Below are 18,638 nucleotides of genomic sequence, written 5' to 3' on the forward strand. Positions count from 1 at the left end.
GACACCTGCCAGGAAGGTAACCCACCTGGCACAGCATACCTCGCCTGTTTCACCCACTGCTCCCCTCAGCAGTGTATTTTAGTCAATCTGCCTGTTCTGCTCCCCACTCTATCTCTGGAGAATCCTCTCAGTCACCACACCTCTGGCCTACACCCCAGTTCTTGTATGCATAAATCAATCTTTAAAAAAAAAAGGAAAAAGAATACAGGATATGAACCAAAGAGAGAACCAACAATAATTTATTAAGCTAGGGAGCATAAATTAGGGAGTGAGAAAAGGAAGGAGAGTGAGAGAGAGAGAGAGTCAGTCACAGAGACTTATAGACTGGCATGTGGCCAGATGCCTTCTGTTTCTTCTGTTGTACCCCAGGCAGCATCTGCTGATCTGCTGAGCAAAGATCGAGGTTCAAACTGAAGCTGCACCTGACAAGCTGACAGCATCTCCTCTAACACCCTCCTCACTAACTGTTCAACTGTCGAAGTGCGGGTGTTTCTGAAGTGCCAACGCACCAGACTTTAACTGTCAGATCCCCAGTTCTAACCCTGTTTTCCCTCCTGCAATTGAATTGGCTATGAGCCCACCCACTGCTCTGATGCTGCTCCTCCTCTTTCCTTTTACATTAGGACATTTCCAGAGAAAATGAGATTGAAGTTCAAAATGAGACTGAAATTCAAAATGCCACAGGATGGCTACATACCGCTGAGACTTTAACGCCTGTGTCACCAGGGAGGGTCTTATGTCCGTCTATTGACACCACCTCAGCCTAATTTTCCTACTTTGATGTGGAGTGTTCACATTCCTGTTATGCCCCATTGTTGTCAGCAAGGACTTTCCTTTACCATCATCTTGGAAAATCCCTGGCGTGTCTCCTACACTGAATTCCTGTTTCCTGGGTCAGATATCTTTTTCTTTGTTAACTTTCTCATTTGCTGCCTTCTTTCTTCCATTGGGATGAGAGAGCAGACTAAGGAGGTATATGATTTGATACTCCAGGTTTAAACAAAACTTTTACTCTCATAGAGAGTTAAACGTTTCACTGAGTACAGAATACTAAGTTGGAGGTAATTTTTCCTCAATTTTTTAAAAATGTACTTTCATTAACACCTAAATTTCAAGTTTTTGAAAACCCACAGCTTTCCTCCTCCACCCCCACCCCCACCCCATTCTTTTGTAGTGATTTGCTCCCATTCTGGAAGCAGAAGTCTGGAAATAATAAGGTTGCTGCTTCTTTTCCTACTTCATCTCCTCCTCCTCCTCTTTATCACAGAAACACTACATATCATGATGATTTGCCTTTTTTCACTCATTCTGTGTAGTTGCTGTTGGCCTCTTTCATCTGGAAATACATGTCTTCAACTCTGGGTAATTTTCTTTCACTGTCTCTTTGGTAACTTTCATTCCTGAGTTTCGAAGCTCAGTGGAGACATTGTACCTCGTTTTCTAAAATTCTTTTCCTTTTAAAAATATGATTGAGGTGGCCCTCCCTGGTGGCGCAACGGGTTAAAGCACAGCACTGAGAATCTAAAACCACTTGCACATGAGTTCGATTCCCGCCTGCCCCGGAGGTGACCACATGGCGTGGCAGACCTCTCCTGACCCGCCCGCTGCTCCCCTCAGCAGTGTACTTCGTCCATCTGCCTGTTCTGTTCCCCACTCTGTCTCTGGTGAAGCCTCTCACCGCCCCTGAGCCTCTGGCCTGTACCCCAGTTCTGTATGCACAAATAAATAAATCTTTAAAAAAGAAAAAAAAAAATATGATTGAGGGGCTCTCCCTGGTGGCACAGCAGGTTAAAGCACAGCACTAAGAAGCTAAAGTCACCTCAGCATGAGTTTGATCCCCCTCTGCCCCAGAGGTGACCCACATGGCGCAGCAGACCTCTCCTGACCCACCCGCTGCTCCCCTCAGCAGTGTACTTCGTCGATCTGCCTGTTCTGCTCCCCACTCTGTCTCTGGTGAATCTTCTCACCACCCCTGCACCTCTGGCCTGTATCCCAGTTCTGTATGCATAAATAAATAAATCTTAAAAAAAAAAAAAAACCTTTTTAAAAAAAAAATACATGATTGAGGATCCTGCCTGGTGGTGCAGTGTGTTAAAGCTCAGCACTATGAAGCAATCCACAGCCCACTGCAGCACAAGTTCAATCCCTGCCAGGGAGCTGACCCACATGGCATAGCAGATCTCTCCTGACCCATCTGCTGCTCCCCTCAGCAGTGTGTTTCAGTCAATTTGCCTGTTCTGCTCCCGGCTCTGTCTCTGGTGAATCTTTTCATTCCCCCCTCCACCCCAACACACACACCTCTGGCCTTATACTCCACTTCTTATATGCATAAATAAATAAAAGTATATGTTTTAAAAATATGGTTGCTTATTTATGTTTTTCTTCTGAGTCTTCTATTTAGATATTTACTTCAGTTATCATATTTAATAATTAAAATCTATTTCACATATCTTTAATAATAACTACTTTTTTCAAGGACACATTATCTTATCTAAATCCTTTTTTTTTTTAAGATTTATTTATGCATACAGAATTGGGGTACAAGCCAGAGATGCAGAGGGTGATAGTATTCACCAGAGAAAAGGGTGGGGAGTAGAACAGGCAGATTGATGAAGTACACTGCTGAGGGGAGCAGTGGGCGGGTCAGGAGAGGTCTGCTGTGCCATGTGGGTCACCTGGGGCCATGGATCAAACGGACATTGAAGCAGCTGCTTCTAGCTTGCAGTGCTGTGCTTTAAACCCAACCTACCACCAGGAAGGGCCATATCTTATCTAAATTCTAATGAATGATGCAATTTTAAAGCAGCCTTTTGTTCTTTACATTGTCAATCATGTTAGTACTATTGCTTTACTTTTTTTTTTTTTAACCTTTTTTTTCCCCCTCAACTTTTGTCTTTAATTTTAAATGTTTTCTTCTGGGGTTTGGAGGCAGTAAAAGTGATGAGACCATAAGCCTAATTCTTGTTGCCATTCTCAACAACCCCAATAGTCCTGTAAACTGTTTCTCTGTGGCCTACCAGATGCTCTAGAGAAAACTTCCTGGTGTCAGCCTGTCACTCTGCTCAAAACTGGGCATAACTGTGTTTTCATAAATCCTCAGGTAACTTGAACCTTGTCAAGGTTTAAGAACCACTCCCAAATTGCTAGCCCCTTCCTCTGCCTGGTGTTCCTGAGTCCTGGCTCCCCCTAATCAGTTTCCCCAGAGAACAGAACTCCCCTCTCTGGAGAGGGTGTGGGAGGGCCTGTTGCTGAACAAAAGAACTTTAGCTCTTTGTTGTGGAGGAAAGAGCTAGTTTAGTGAATAGCGCTGGGGCGGTGGGGTGTGGGGTGTGTGGGAGTGGAGAAACAAGGAGGAAGAAGAGAGGGAAGGAGACGTTTTTCTTGGAAGTGAAACCCGTTTAAAATAGAAGTTTGATATCTAAGTTCACCACTACCTCATCTTAAAGAAGATAGGTTGGAAAGCATCTGTAAAACTATATTTCAGGCGAGATTGCAGAATTTTGCTGCATACCTGGACACAAGAGAAGTGAAAAGTTGCAACAAGTTTAAGTAGCAGCAACAAAGAAATTTCGATAACAGTTTTGTTTTTAGCAATATTCCTTTGCAAATTCATTAAGAAACACTATAATTTAAATGGAGCATACGCTATGGAACATCTTCTTTTTCTATAGTGCTGTCCCTTGAAGAGAACCGACCTTTGCAAAGATTTCAACTGGGGTGTAACCTATTTACACAGTTGGAGCTCTAGGATTTGTAACAGGGTGGTCCCTTGGAAAAAGGGAAGTTCCAGGTTCCCTGCCTCACCCAGAAGGAGGGTGGAGCTGAATTGAGAAAAAGGAGAGGAGAAGAGAATGAAGCGGGATGAAGGAGGAAGAGACGTAAGGAAGCCACATGGAGCAGCAAGCATGTGATGAAGAAACGGCTTGTTTCCTGACCCTGGACTGGTTAAGGCAGATGTGGGTGAGATACCTGTAGGTGTTATAGGGCACCTCAATTCAGAGAGAGGCACCCCTGAGGCCCCAAAACCTGCCTGCTCTAAGTGGGTTCTGCCATCTGCCGCAACAAGACAAAATATATAAAGCTTTAATGAAAAGTGACTTTAATACAGTGAATATACAATATGGAACACAAAGAATATAACTTCTAAATCAAACACCTGAAGTTACCCATCCCCTCGTGGGCAAAAGTCAACCCAAAAGGGATTGGCCCAAAGCAAGGCCTGAAAGCCTGCCACAAGACTAAAGCACCTTCTGGCCAGGACCCATGGAAAAGGGTCAGAAATGGCCAGACAAATCTGGGAGGAAAAGAGCAAAATCAAAATCAATATAAACACTGCCATGGTCACCTCCCTACAGGTATCTCACCCACATCTGCCTTAACCAGTCCAGGGTCAGGAAACAAGCCCGGTTTCTTCATCATATGCTTGCTGCTCCATGTGGCTTCCTCAGGTCTCCTCCTTCTCCATCTGCCTTCTTCTCTCTTCTTCTCTCTCCTTTTTCTCTGCTCAGTTCCACCCTCCTTCTGGGTGGGGCAGGGAACCTGAAACTTCCCTTCTCCTAGGGACCACCCAGTTACATAGGGAGGTGACTATGGCAGTGTTTATACTGATTTTGATTTTGCTCTTTTTCTCCTAGACTTGTCTGGCCATTTCTGACCCTTTTCCATGGGTCCTGGCCAGAAGGTGCTTTAGTCTAGTGGCAGGCTTTCAGGCCTTGCTTTGGGCCAATCCCTTTTGGGTTGACTTTTGCCCACGAGGGGATGGGTAACTTCAGGTGTTTGATTTAGAAGTTATATTCTTTGTGTTCCGTATTGTATATTTACTGTATTAAAGTCCCTTTTCATTGTAGTTTTATATGTTTTGTCTTGTTGCAGCGGATGGCAGAACCCACTTAGAGCAGGCAGGTTTTGGGGCTTCAGGAGTGCTCTTCTCTCCCTGCCCTGTAACAGATTTTGTCCTATAACAGACTGAGTGGTAGAATTGGTGCTATGTGACATCATCCTCTTCTTCTGAACAGTAATCTCGACCCTTTTCAATTTTTTCATCCAGCATCCTGAAGAATTCTTGCTGGCTTTCAGAGATGTGCATGTTTGCTTTGGGTTGATGGACTAATCCGGGAATCTCGTTATTAGTTTTAAGTCTTACATTTGAACTGACACTTTTTTCCAAGTTTTCTTGGTTCCTGTCTCCTCTTCTGCCCCATTTTTCATATATTTGACCTCTTCCACTGGTTTGGCTCTATACTCACCATCAAACACATCTCCATTCTGGTAGTTTTTTGCTTTCTGAACAGTAGCAACATGCTTGGCAGAGGCACAGCCCATAGTCTCATTCGGTCAGCTTCAGCCGGGCTGAACCGCAAATCATCTCTACAGACACGGGGACATTTTCCTTTTCTTTTAACACTAAAATCCACTTTCCTGCTGAGTCGTTCAAGTTGTATGCACTTCACCCCTTTCCTCCGTTTCTTCTGCACAACATTTTTAACTCACCGATCATACTTTACTAATCCCAGTTTAAAGCTTTAGAACCTATCTTTTCAGACATTGGGCGATCATTTCAAGATGACATTTTAGAACTGAGAATTTTCTAAAAACAGACTTACTAAAGATTGGAGATAAAAAAAAAACCTATTAAAAATAAGATCAGGGCCCTCCTTAGTGGCTCAGTGGGTTAAAGCACAGCACTAGGAAGCTAAAGACACTTCAGCATGAGTTCCATCCCCGCATGTCCTGGAGATGATCCACATGGGGTGGCAGACCTCTCCTGACCCATCCGTTGCTCCCCTCAGCAGTGTACTTCATCAGTTGGCATGTTCTGCTCCCTGCTCTGTCTGGTGAATTTTCTCACCGCCCCTGCACCTCTGGCCTGTACCCCACTTCTGTATGCATAAATAAATAAATCTTTAAAAAAAAATCAGTCGGTAGATTTATGTCACTATTCATTTTACCAAACCCACAGAATATAAAACACAAATAGTGAACCCCAAAGTAATCAATATGAAAGAGAATCAGCAAAGTTTTGGCACAAAGACAAAACAGACCTGAAGAGTTCCAGTCAGATCAAAAAAATTGGCTGTGAAGACAAGGCCCCATAGTCAGCTTTGCCTCTCACACTCCTCCCCTGGAACCCCCCTCACCACTTCCAGCAGGAAGTGGCCTTTTGAAAGCCTGGACTCTCTCTTCCCCACTTCTCAATTGACCCACAGCATCCAATCAAACATTTTCTCTTTTAAATTTATTTTCTACACTGTTGTTCATTTACAATATTTGATCTCTCCCCTCAGGTGTAGTCCCCATAAATCTCCCCGGACCACATCACACATGAATCATCATCTTAGTCCCTTGTACCCTTCCCTCTCCTGTTTTGACATCTCCCAAAACCTCTCCCCTGTTGTAATCCTCAGATCTATTGTTTGCCTGCAAGTTTTGTCTTTTTTTCCCTCTTTGTTTGGTTACCCTACATTTCACCTATGAGTGAAACTATTCGATATTTTTCTTTTCCTTCTAACTTATTTCACTGAGCATATGCCTCAGTTCATCCATGTTGCTAGGAATGGCATGAGTTTCTTTTTTGATTGCTAAGTATCTTTCGTTGTGTATATATACCACATCTTCTTGATCCAGACATCTGTTTTGGGGCACTTAGGTAGTTTCCATATCTTAGCTATTGTACACAGGGCTGCAATAAACATAGGAGTGCAGGTTTCCTTTTGAATTCATGTATTTGTGTCCTTTGAGTAGATTCCTAGAAGTAGAATCACTGTGTCATATGGTAGCTCCATGTTTAGTAATTTGGGGAATCTCCACAGGGCTTTCCATAGTGGTTGAAACAGTTTGGATTCCCACCAGTGTAAGAGGTTCCCTTTTCTCTGTATCTTCCACCAGCATGTGTTGTTGTCACTTTCTGAAACATTTGCCATTCTCACAGGTGAGGTGGTAGCTCATTGTGGTTTTGATTTGCATTTCCTTCATTATAAGTGATGATGAGCATTTTTTCATATACATGTTGGCCACTTGCATTTTCTCTTTGGAGAAGTGTCTTTAGCTCTCCTGCCCATTTTTTTGCCTGGGTTAAACAAGCATTTATTATCATTATTATTATTATTATTACACAAATTTTTAATAGCTTTTTTGGGATAAAATTTACATATCAGAAAATTACTTATATAATATGTACAAGTCAATAGTTTTTCATATATTATTAATTAAAATTTTGTGGTTAAAACAGATATATATGACAAAATTTGCCAGTCTAACTTCTTATGAGTACAGTTCAGTGACATTAATTGTATTCCATCCCAACTATCTATGTCTCAATCTTTTTTATTCATTCATTCATTTATACAGAACTGGGGTACAGACCAGAGGTGCAGGGGCCGTGAGAGGATTCACCAGAGATGAGTGGGGAGCAGAACCGGCATATGGACACTGCTGAGGGGAGCAGCAGGCTGGTCAAGCTATAAGGTCACCTGGGAGTGGGGGGTTGGGAGATAGAACTCACACTGAAGTGGCTGTGGCTAGCTTGCAGTGCTGCATCCTAATCCATTGTGCCACCAGGAGGGCCTGTCTCAAAATTTTTATTGCCCCAAATTAGAAACTCTAACTACTAAACTATTACTTCTTGGTAACTTCAATTTTCTGTCTATGTGAATTTGTTTATACATATTACTCACATCATCGGATTCAAACAATGTATTTTTTCATGTGTGTCTGGCTCATGTAATTCAATATAATGTTTTCAAGTTCCTTCACACTATAGTATGTATGAGAATTTCATTTCCTTTTAAGGATAAATACTAGTCCTTTGTATGGAATATATATATATATATAGTACCTAATACATAAAACAAACATTTTTTATGATAGACTTTTAAAATTTTTGACTTCTGCATAAAATGATGTAAAAATAAACTATTATAATAATAAAAAAATTTGCCTTCTTCACACAGAGGTTGAGTCTGTCATAGAGATAATGATCCTTTGAGTTTAAAGTATAGCTTACCTTATCAGGATAATAAGTGCTTTATCTCTCTAATTTGCTTGCCTTAATATCACTTTTTTTTTTAATCTGAGAATAACCCTACCTATATAAGCTGCACCCTATTAGAATAACCCTACCTATATAAGCTGCACCCTATTAGGATCGGGGTGGGAGGACAAAATAAAGCATCTGTTTGGTTCTCTTTTTCTATGAGACTGCTTTTCTTCCAAGCTAAACTTCAACGTTGACTCCAAAAATGAACTTTTCCTTTCTTCTACAGAATGGTGACTATTTCTAAGTCAATACTATAGACCTTGGGTGATAATGATTTGTCGATGTCAGTTCATCAATTGTTACTAAGAAAAGTCTGGTGGGGTCTATTCTGTGTTCATAGCTTTCTCCGGAATTTCTTATCTTCTGTGTTGATCTTTTTACAAACTGCATCCCTGTTCTTTTCTTATTTAGAGCTTCATTTTCTATCTTCTCTTCATTAATATTATTTCTCAGGACATTATTTGTTTTTATGAGTTTTCTTGTATATCCTTGACCAGCTTTCCATTTTTTTCTTGTTTGAATTTCTTCTTTTTTAAAAGATTTATTTATTTATGCATACAAACAGGGGTACAAGCCAGAGGTGCAGGAGTGGTGAGAGGATTCACCAGAAGCAGAGCGGGGAGCAAAATAGGCAGATGGACGAAGTACACTGCTGAGGGGAGCAGCGGTTGGTGGGAAGAGATCTGCGGTGCCTTGTACCCTGGCGGGTCTGTGGTGATCTTCATGTTCCTGCGTGTTAACCCCAGGGAGGGCCCTCTTTGAATTTCTTTATCATGGCAATTTTTGATCTCCGTTATCTGATAGAATGATCTTCCATGTCTTTATGGTTTAATTTTGGAAATCTGTTCTGTGTGATCAAATATTCCTTGAACACTCAAGATGCTCTGTGTTAATTTTTTTCCCATTTCCCCATTTTGTAGCTTTCAAGTGTCCCAAGGGTGCAGAAATTCCACTTTTCCAGAAGATGGTGCTGTTTGTTGGCTGTTGAGTCTGGATGGGGTAGAAGCCTGGTAGTGTTTAGTCACTGGGAAAAGTGGTGTGTATTTCTGGTGGTGAGGGAGGGTGGATTGTGTTTGTGGCAGCACTGATAAGCCCTCTTTCTGAGTTTCCAGATCTGTGCCTCTGCAGTCTGTGGGCCATGTATCCACCTTCAGGCGCTGCATCACAGGATCAGCTTGAGTTCCGAGGGGGTAGCAGACACAATCCTGCTCCTTGATAATATTTTCACTAGGAACCTGGCCGCCAACTGCCACACTTTCACCCCAGCACTTTAGTGTGCATCTCCACATCAACCAGCTTTCCCCTACCAGTGCTGCCCATCAAACACAGGGGTGTACACTGATTCCTGCCCCAGCATAGTTCTAGGGGCCTAGTTCCACCTACCTATGTGGTATAGAGTTGAATTTCCTCAGTGTCCCTTTTGTCATGGACAATGTCATCGACAGGAGGGGCTCCAGTTTTGCCCCAGATCACAGGATCCTCTGAGTATAGTGACCCCCTGGACCATCGTAGCTTATCCATCTGGGGAACAAAGCAAGGAACTTACTCTGGCTCCATCTCCCCCTAGTTTCCCTCAATGTCCCAAATTCTCCAATGATACCTTACTCTTAAAAAAATCTTTTGTGATACACAAAAACACTGATTCAAAAAGACACCTGCACCCCCATGTTTATTGCTGCTTTATTCACAATTGGAAAGACGTGGGAACAGCCCAAATGCCAAAAAATGGATGACTGGGTTAAAAAGATGTGGTACATATACACAATGGAATATTACTCAGCAACCAGAAAAAAGAAACACCTGTCTTTTGCAGCAACATGGATGGAGCTGGAAAAGATCATGCTTAGTGAAATAAGCCAGAAAGAAAAGGAAAAATACCAGATGGTTTCTCTCATAGCAGGAATATAACGGAACAGGCAAGAAAATAATGATAATGATGAACAGCTATATACCAGAGACATTTTGTGGGGGTGGAGTGGGGAATGGGAACTAAAACAGCAGGAGGAGGGAAATGCACTGGACTATGGTGATGGCACATGGGTGATTTGGTGATGGGAAGCCTATGGGGATTACAACTGAGATGAAAAAATGCACAAAATGATGTAAAAATAAACTATTATATATAAAAAAGAGTCCTTTGTGGACATACTGTTTTTCAAATTCTTTCAGCTTAAAACAATCCGTATGTTGTGGTTCCACGCTTTAGGGTTGTGTCCTAGCCCTGTGACAGTTATGAACAAATAAATGGGCTTCTTGAGCCTACAGATGCTGGGTAGAGTTGAGGAAAGAAGTCTCAGCCTCTGCTCTGGGGTATGAACCCTCTTGGCACTGTCTGTAGGCCTGACCTTGCCTGGCTGACGTTGGCTGGTCCTCTCTCGGGCATTTCTCACCCATTTACCAGCATCATGGCCCACTTTCAACTGCAACAAGACCTAAAACCACAGAATGATTAGGTCTTACAATTGTATGTTGCTGCCTGAACGTTTCCTGCAGCCTCCAATGCATCCCTCTATCTTTTCTGAGGTAACTACAACTGCCTCCCCTTGCTCAATGCTCCCCTATGACTGAGGACAGAGAGTAGATGAAGAAACATATGGAGCCCTGTTCCCCGGGAGCCTGATTCTTGTTATGGCCATAATTCAGGAGTGCAGCTCTTCAATGAGCAAGGATGCTATTAGACGAGGGGACCTGGCTGCCATGACCCATATAGACAAGGAGGGAAAGGTATCAAAATTTTAGGATAAAATGGTGGAGGAAAGCCAGATTATAGGCACTTTGTGGAGTGTTTTGCAAAACCACCAACCAATTCCTGATTCTTTGCATCCCAAAGAACAGAAGAAACACAAGTTTTCCTTACAATTCCCAATAATCTTTCTGACACCAGACATATATATTTTCTATACCTAGCAACTCTGACACTAACAGCTTGGGGTTTGTACAAATCCCACAAAGAGCGCCATCCCATAAAACTGCTCCCTTTCCTCCTTCCCCCAATTTGGGGTTAACTGCAAATTCAGTTTCTCACCTATACTTATGGTCTGGCTCTTCTCTTGGGCTTAATACCTTTGCTAGAAAAGCTCACAGAAACAGTCTGTTTATTATTAGAAAAAGACACAACTGGCCCTCCCTGGTGGCGCAGCGGGTTAAAGCACTGCACTAAGAAGCTTAAGCCACTTCCTAATGAGTTCGATCCCCGCCTGTCGAGGCAGACCTCTCCTGACCGCCCGCTGCTCCCCTCAGCAGTGTACTACTTCCATCTGCCTGTTCTGCACCCCACTCTGTCTCTGGTGAATCCTCTCACCTTCCGCATCTCTGGCCTGTACCCCAGTTCTGTACAAATAAATAAATCTTTAAAAAAAAAAAAAAGACACAACTCCGGCCTTCCCTGGTGGCGCAACCGGTAAGGACACAGCACTGCAAGCTAGCTGCAGCCACTTGAGTGGAATTCTATCCCCGCCCAGGAGGTGACCCTCCTGGGGAGACAGATCTCTCCTCACCCATCTGCTGCTCCCCTTAGCAGTGTACTTCCTCGGTCTGCCTGTTCTGCTCTCCATCTGTGTCTCTGGTGAATCCTCTCACTGCCACTGCACCTCTGGTCTGTATCCCTTCTATGAATAAATAAATAAATCTTAAAAAAAATTCTTTATTAAAAAAAAAAAAAGATACAACTCAGGAGCAGTGAAATTGAAGTCCTAAATGGAACAAGATAGGGAGGAAAGAGCATGGAATTGCCATGCCTCTCTGGTTGTGTCACCTTCTCAGCAATTTGACATATTCAGCAACCAGGCCTTTTGGCTAGGGTTTTCATGGCAGTTTTGCTACTTAGGCACAAGTGATTAAATCTCCATCAGTGAGTGGTGTTTGAACTTAATTTAAATCCCTCTTTCCCCTCAGAGGTTAAGAGATATAGGGCTGAAGGTTCCAATCCTCTAATCACAAGTTGGTTGCTCTGGCCACCAGAACCCACATCCTAGGGGCTTTCCTTCCAAAAGTCACCCCATTAACATAAACTCAGGTGTAGGTGAATGGGACTCATTATAAATAACAAGCCATTAACACTTTCACTTTTTTTTTAAAGATTTATTTATTTATTCATACAGAACTGGGGTATAAGCCAGAGATGGGGAGGGTGAGAGGATTCACCAGGGACAGAGTGGGGAGCAGAACAGGCAGATCTATGTAGTACACTGCTGAGGGGAGCAGTGGGCGGGTCAGGAGAGGTCTGCCAAGCCATGTGGTCACCTCAGGGGCAGGTGGTAATAGAACTCATGTGGAAGTGGCTTAAGCCTCTTAGTGCTGTTCTTTAACAGGCTGCGCCACCAGGGAGGGCCAACACTTTCACTTTTAATACTATGCAGCTATTTCAACATCTTGGGAATAAACCCCAAATGTGGTAACGAAATATGTTCTTGTCACTCCCATTACTAAGGAAATGAAAAGGGTCTTAGGACATTTGTACCAGGAATTGTAAACAAATAACAAAATAAATATTTTTATTATGTTTAAAAATCACACTGTCCCAGCTCTAAAAACAAATAAAATAAATGAAATAAAACAATGTATTTTCTCCAAATCCTCTACTGCAGGAGGCTAAACTAGTAGATAATCTAGTTTGAGATTCCCAGAATAAGCTTAAACAAATGAAAATAAATTAAATAGCTAATAATTTGAAACACTGAATTACTAATAAAATAAAACACTGAATTCAAGAGACAGAGGAAGAACCCAAGCTATAAGAAAAGTAACCCATGAAAAGGAAAAATACCTTAATATGTGCTTTGCATTATATACAAATGCAGGACAGGTATACATTCAATAAACAAACTCAATTTACATATGATAAAACACAGATTGAGATAAAAAAGCAAATTGTAACCCTAGTTCATCTTATATTTTAGCTATGTAAGAATTGCGATTTAAATAGTACCATTTCACAGATAAAATAGAATCAAGATATTATACATCAATGAATCTAACTTCTTGGACTTCTGGCATGGGAGACATCTCCAAGATAAAAAAATGAGAGATGATGGGTATAAGAAAAAACAACAGTCTACCTAAGCATAATTGGTTCCCTATTAATTTTAATTCCTTAAATCTTATAAAACCTAGTATTTTGCTAAAAGTGTTTGTTAAGCACTATGCTTCCTAAGATTTAAAAGAACTTCTCTATACTTTAAAAATAAATTTTGGCACAGCAGACCTCTCCTGTCTTACCCACTGCTCCCCTCAGCAGGGTACTTCATCTTTCTGATTCTGGTGAATCCTCTTACCGCACCTGCACCTCTGGCCTGTATCACGGTTCTGTATGCATAAATAAATAAATTGAAACAAACAAACAAAACTGATCTTTAAAAAATAAATTTTTGTTTCTTTATGATTTAATTTGTAACATGATTTATATCTACTACATTTTAATATAGTGTTTTAAGAAGCTGATACTCTAATAAACTATTTTGACATCATTGTGGTTAAATAAGATAATATAAGTGATTACAAGCAAACTATTTATTTATTTATTTAAAAGACTTATTATTCATGTATACCAGAAGTAGGCTAGAGATGCATTTGGGGTGGGGGTGGGGCCTGCGACAGGGATTCACCAGAGACAGAGTGGGGAGCAGAACAGACAGATCTACTTAAATACACTGCTGAGGGGAGCCTTGGGCAGGATAGGAGAGGTCTGCTGCACCATGTAGGTCACCTCCCTGGCCAGGGATTGAACTCAATGCTGCAGTAGCTGCAGATAGCTTCATTGTGATGTGCTTTAGCCCCTTGCTCCACCAGGAAGGGCCAATACAAAGAAATTTTATTTAATACTTCATGAAGTACTCTGGAAAAGTACAGAATGTGGCGAGGGCAAGAAACTTATAGAATAAAAAAGAATGAAGAAGAGAATTAGAAAATATATGATTAGCTGGGGTCATATAATCAAGCTTGTTTGGAGAGAGAAAAAATATAGATTCCTGTGTTGGCTTGGTGTTTGGGGATTGGTTGTTTGGATATACTGCAGTTTTGCTATATTTACCTAGTGGGGCAGTTACAGGAACAGGATAATTACTTAAGTTTCAATTTGTTGATGTGATATCTAGGGCAGGAGTGGCTCCATCTTGTGCCTAGAAATTTATTTCAACTTTATTATGGAAAAAGTATTGAGTACCAAGCAGTCAATTTATTAGTGAGCATGTTTTGTCCCAACTTCTGTGACCGCAAGAAAGGAAGGCGGGAGGCAGAAAGGCTGAGCAAGCAGAGTTTATTGCTCTCGGACAGCAGCTGAGATGGAGCCCCTAGGGTGGGGCCGGCAGCTACTGCCAACTCAATAAGGGGGAAGGAAGGGTCTCTTATGTAGATTCTAAACTCAGATTCCAAAGGGGTGACTCATTGCTCTGTCCTTGATGTGAGGCCCAGTTCGCTGTCACCTTCAGCTAGTCCCATCCAGGATCTCAAGGTCAGTTTACTACCACTTTATCAAGCTTGGATGCAAGGCTCTAATTCAGTCCTTGTCAGTAAATCTTTGGTCACTCCCAACAGAACATATAAGTACAACGGAGATTTCCAAAATGGTATTCTAACAGAGGTAAAAGACTTGGAAGTGGTTATTTCATGCATTTACTTATTTACTCATTTTTCTGTAATTCCAAGATGACAGGGACTTTTCAGGTTTTTTTCATTGTGTCATATCCGTGGGCCACAAATGTACCGGGAATATACTAGGTAATCAGTAAATGTCAAATTCACTAACCCATAAATTCAAACAGTATTTATTTTTTTTAAAGGTTCATTTTTATTTATTTATGCATACAAGAGCATGGGTATAGGGCAAGGGTGCAGGGGGTGAAAGGATTCACCAGAGACAGAATGGGGAACAAAATGGGCAGATCTACTGATATACACTGCTGAAGGGAGCAGCATATGACACAGGAGAGATTGGGGGTGCCATTGGTTTATCTCCATGGCTGGGGAAAGAACTCATGCTACAGTGACTGGTGATCCTTTGATAGCACTAAGACTTAACCCCTTGAACCATCAGAGAGATCCTCAAGCAGCATTTATTGATCACTGCAGGCACTATGTTAGATGCTGGAGAAACAAAGTTGATATACTGTTCTTGTCTTCAAGGAGCAGAAGGTATAGTGAAAGAAACATGTAAATATGTAACAGGGTGGTCCTCAGGAAATGGGGAGGTTCCAGGTTCCCTGCCCACCCGAAAGAGGGTAGAGCTGAGCAGGGAGAAGAAGAATCTGGAGAGGAGAATGAAGAGGAAGAAAACAAGATGGAGAACCAGAAGGAGACCTGAGGAAGCCACATGGAGCCAAGGGAGAAATATGAAGAAAGAAACCATGCCTGTTTCTTGGCCTTGGACTGGTTGAAAACGATGTGGGTGAGAGAACTGTGGGAAGGTTCATTTTGGCTGCGTTTATCTTGATTTTGAATTTGCTGTTTTCCTCCCAGACTTGTCTGGCCATTTCTGACCCTTTTCTATGGGTGTTGGCCAGAAGGTGCTTTAGAATTGTGGTGGGCTTTGCTTTGGGCCAATCCCTTTTGTGTAGACTTTTAACTCAGGAACATGGGTAACTTTGGATGTTTGATTTAGAAACTATGTTATGTTTGTTGTATTGCACACTGAGTGTATTAAAGTTCCTTAACATTAAAGACTTATATGTTTTGTCTTGTTGTGGTGAATGGCAGAAACTATTTAGGGTAGGCAGGTTTGGGTGTTTAGGGGATCCCCTCTCCTTGCCCTGTAACAGATTCTGCATAGTTTAGAAATATGTTCAGCTGTAAACTTATAAACGAGAGTAGCTTTTGTAGTGGGTGCAGGTAGTGAGATGAGTTTTGCCATATCTTAAATGCCAGGAAAAATCTGCCTTAAGAAAAGAGAGGACATAGTTGGAAGAGCAATTGTGCTCTGTGATTGCAGATTCTACTCAAACAGGACCATCGTTAATTGCAAAGCATTATCTTTTCTGAACATTGATATTTAACTTATAAAGATGCATTGATAAGTCAATGGCTTTGTTTTCGTGAGATCCTACTAGGTTCAATCTTTTAGCAAATATCCATTATTTTTTCAAATCCTAGCTATTTTATCCATTATTTTTCAAGTCCTCAAATATTTTATTTTAAAGTCCAATCCATGTCATTCAAATGATTTCATGAACTGTTGCTATAAACCTTGGACGTTTGAACTTGAAATGTTGATTCAAACTTAAAAAATTTTTTTGTCTGAAAAGAAAAATACCGGATGGTTTCGCTCATAGCAGGAGTATAATGGACCAGGTGAGAAAATAATAATATACCAGCCATATACCAGAGACATTTTGTGGGGGTGAGGTGGGGAATGGGATCAAAAAACGAGGGTGGGGGAGGGGGGAAAGGAAGTGCACTGGACTATGATGATGGCACAGGGTGACTTGGTGATGGGAAACCCACGGGGATTACAATTGAGATGGAAAAAAATGTACAAAATGATGTAAAAATAAGCTATTATAAAAAAAGAAAATAAACATCTAAATTAAAAAAACAAAAAAATTCTTTTTCTCTGTTATGGCTTTTTAAATTTAAATTTTTTGGGCAATATTTGTACATTGTGTTTGAAATAGTATTTTTATAAGCGTCAAAAGGTGGAAACAATAAAAATCTCTACTGATGAATGAATGGACATAGAAAATATGATAAATGCACACACTAGAATATCAGTCTTCTTTAGGGGAATAAACTGCCTCATGCAGATGAACCCTGAAGACATTATGCTAAGTAAGCCAGACAAAAGAGGATGAGTATTGTAATATTCCATTTATGTTATATGTAGAGCACTTAAATTCATATAGACAGAATGGTTTTCAAGATCTGGAGGAAGCAAGAAATAGTAAATCATTGTTTATTAGGTAGAATTTCAGTTTGGGAAGATCAGAAAGTTCTAGTGCTAGAACTAGATGTTGGTGATGTTTTCACAGCAATAATACCACTGAATTATATGGTTAAAATGGTAAATTTTATGTTTTGTATACTGGGACAAAAGAGAACATATACTATGTTCTCTGGTGAAAGTGTTTCCCTTTTGGGGACAAAAACATCTAGGAAAGCAGAGTCTAGAGTTGTGGAGAGAGGAAGCACAAATGCTCCAGGTGAGTAACTGTGAGTAAAGGGGGGGTAAACCCATTCATTGTACTGGGGTTTACCAAATTTAGAATCAGTTTTAAAAAAATGTCACAATGTAGGTAAACTTTTCAATTAACTTGAATGATGTGAGCCAAAGGGAAACTTCTGACCACTTCAGTCATTTCCAAACACATAAACTCATTTATTTCAAAAGGATTTATTTTCCACCCATACCCTGTTGGATGCTGGGAATAAAAAAAAAAAAATGAAACAGAGCCTGCCTTTAAACAATGCAGTGTTAGGCAAATGGAAACAGATTCAGAACAATGTAATAATCTTACAGTGCTAGAGAAGAGACATCAGAAGAATGCTGGCCAGCTGGGAGGAGCTAGAGGATGCCGCTCCTGGAGGAGCTTTTACCATGATGGGTGGGGTGATTTACTCCTCAGGGAAGGGAAGATTGACCTCAGGGAGAGCGAATAGTTTAGGGGAAGGCAGAGGTGAGAGAGTGATCCCTCCATTTTGGTAAGGAAAAGAGGAGTGTTCATTCAAATATTCAACAAGTATCCAACTCTGACAAGGTGCTTGGCTTGAAAGCTTAGGGAAGGAGCAAGCAGGGAACCAGGAGAATGTAGATTTAGGAAGAAGGAACATTTTAAGTGTGAGGGAGTTGGCAGAGGTGAAAGGAAGGGAAGAAGCGCAGGATGCACTTATAGACTAAGCCGTAACAATAATTAACATCTCATCATAAGAGACATAGCACATACCAGGCCCTGTTAAGAACCTGTCAGCCAACTCCCAGGCAGACGATTGATATCGAAAAGGAACACTGGGCATCCTAATGCAAATGGGTACGTTTGTGAAAACAGTAATAATTCTATTTTTAGTCTTACTTTATTGTCAAGTTATTTTTGGTGCCATTTGCTAAATTAAAGTGTTGAATTTCATTGGGTTTAACTGGGTTGAAGTCACCTGGATATAAGTAACCCACATCAAAATCAGGACGCATCAAGAAGTAATTCGAGTTTTCTGGCATTCTTGCCTCAACAGTCTAGGATCTAGGGCACTGTTCTAAGATGGTCCTCATTTTTGGTTCCAGGGATTTCTTTACCATGTGACCGAGTAGGGTCTGGTTGTTGTTGTTGAGGAGGGCGTTTGGCTACGCCGCGGATCTTGGAGAGCAGGTGATTACTGATCAGTAGTGTTTTCAGGGCGAGACAGTAGCACTACCCCCTCCCCGCCTCCCCGCTCCCTTCTTTCTCCCCCCCTCCCCCCCAGTCTGGAAAGGTGCAGGATCTGCTACACCGTGCATCGCACAGCGGCGGCCAGAGCCGACGCGGAATGGTCGCCTGTCCCCAGCAGAGCAGAGAGGGTCAGCCAGAGTGGGGTCTGGACAAGGTACGAGCAGGGCATCACGCCGCGGTCTGCAGTCTAGAACAAACCGAGGGTCAAATGGGCGGGGGAGGCACTTGCCGAATGCAGGTGTGGAAAGGGCAGCTCC

General features: G+C 41.6%; 1 protein-coding gene and 1 pseudogene across 2 annotated transcripts in view; one reads left to right on the forward strand and one right to left on the reverse strand.

Moving 5' to 3' along the window:
* Positions 1-4,984: 4,984 nt before the first annotated feature.
* LOC101625699 lies at positions 4,985-5,346 on the reverse strand (annotated as a pseudogene).
* Positions 5,347-18,443: 13,097 nt separating this feature from the next.
* The window catches only part of STAU2 (staufen double-stranded RNA binding protein 2), a 229,572-nt gene continuing 229,377 nt past the window's right edge, over positions 18,444-18,638 (forward strand). The window contains exon 1 of one of the 2 annotated variants that reach the window (XM_012723014.1): positions 18,444-18,535. The gene's annotated coding sequence lies outside the window, so the exon portion shown is untranslated. The remainder of the gene's footprint in view (positions 18,536-18,638) is intronic. The other variant, XM_012723015.1, reaches the window with a different exon arrangement.

Source organism: Condylura cristata, unplaced genomic scaffold, assembly GCF_000260355.1.
Source record: "Condylura cristata isolate star-nosed mole 26May11 unplaced genomic scaffold, ConCri1.0 scaffold00009, whole genome shotgun sequence".
NCBI lineage: Eukaryota > Metazoa > Chordata > Mammalia > Eulipotyphla > Talpidae > Condylura > Condylura cristata.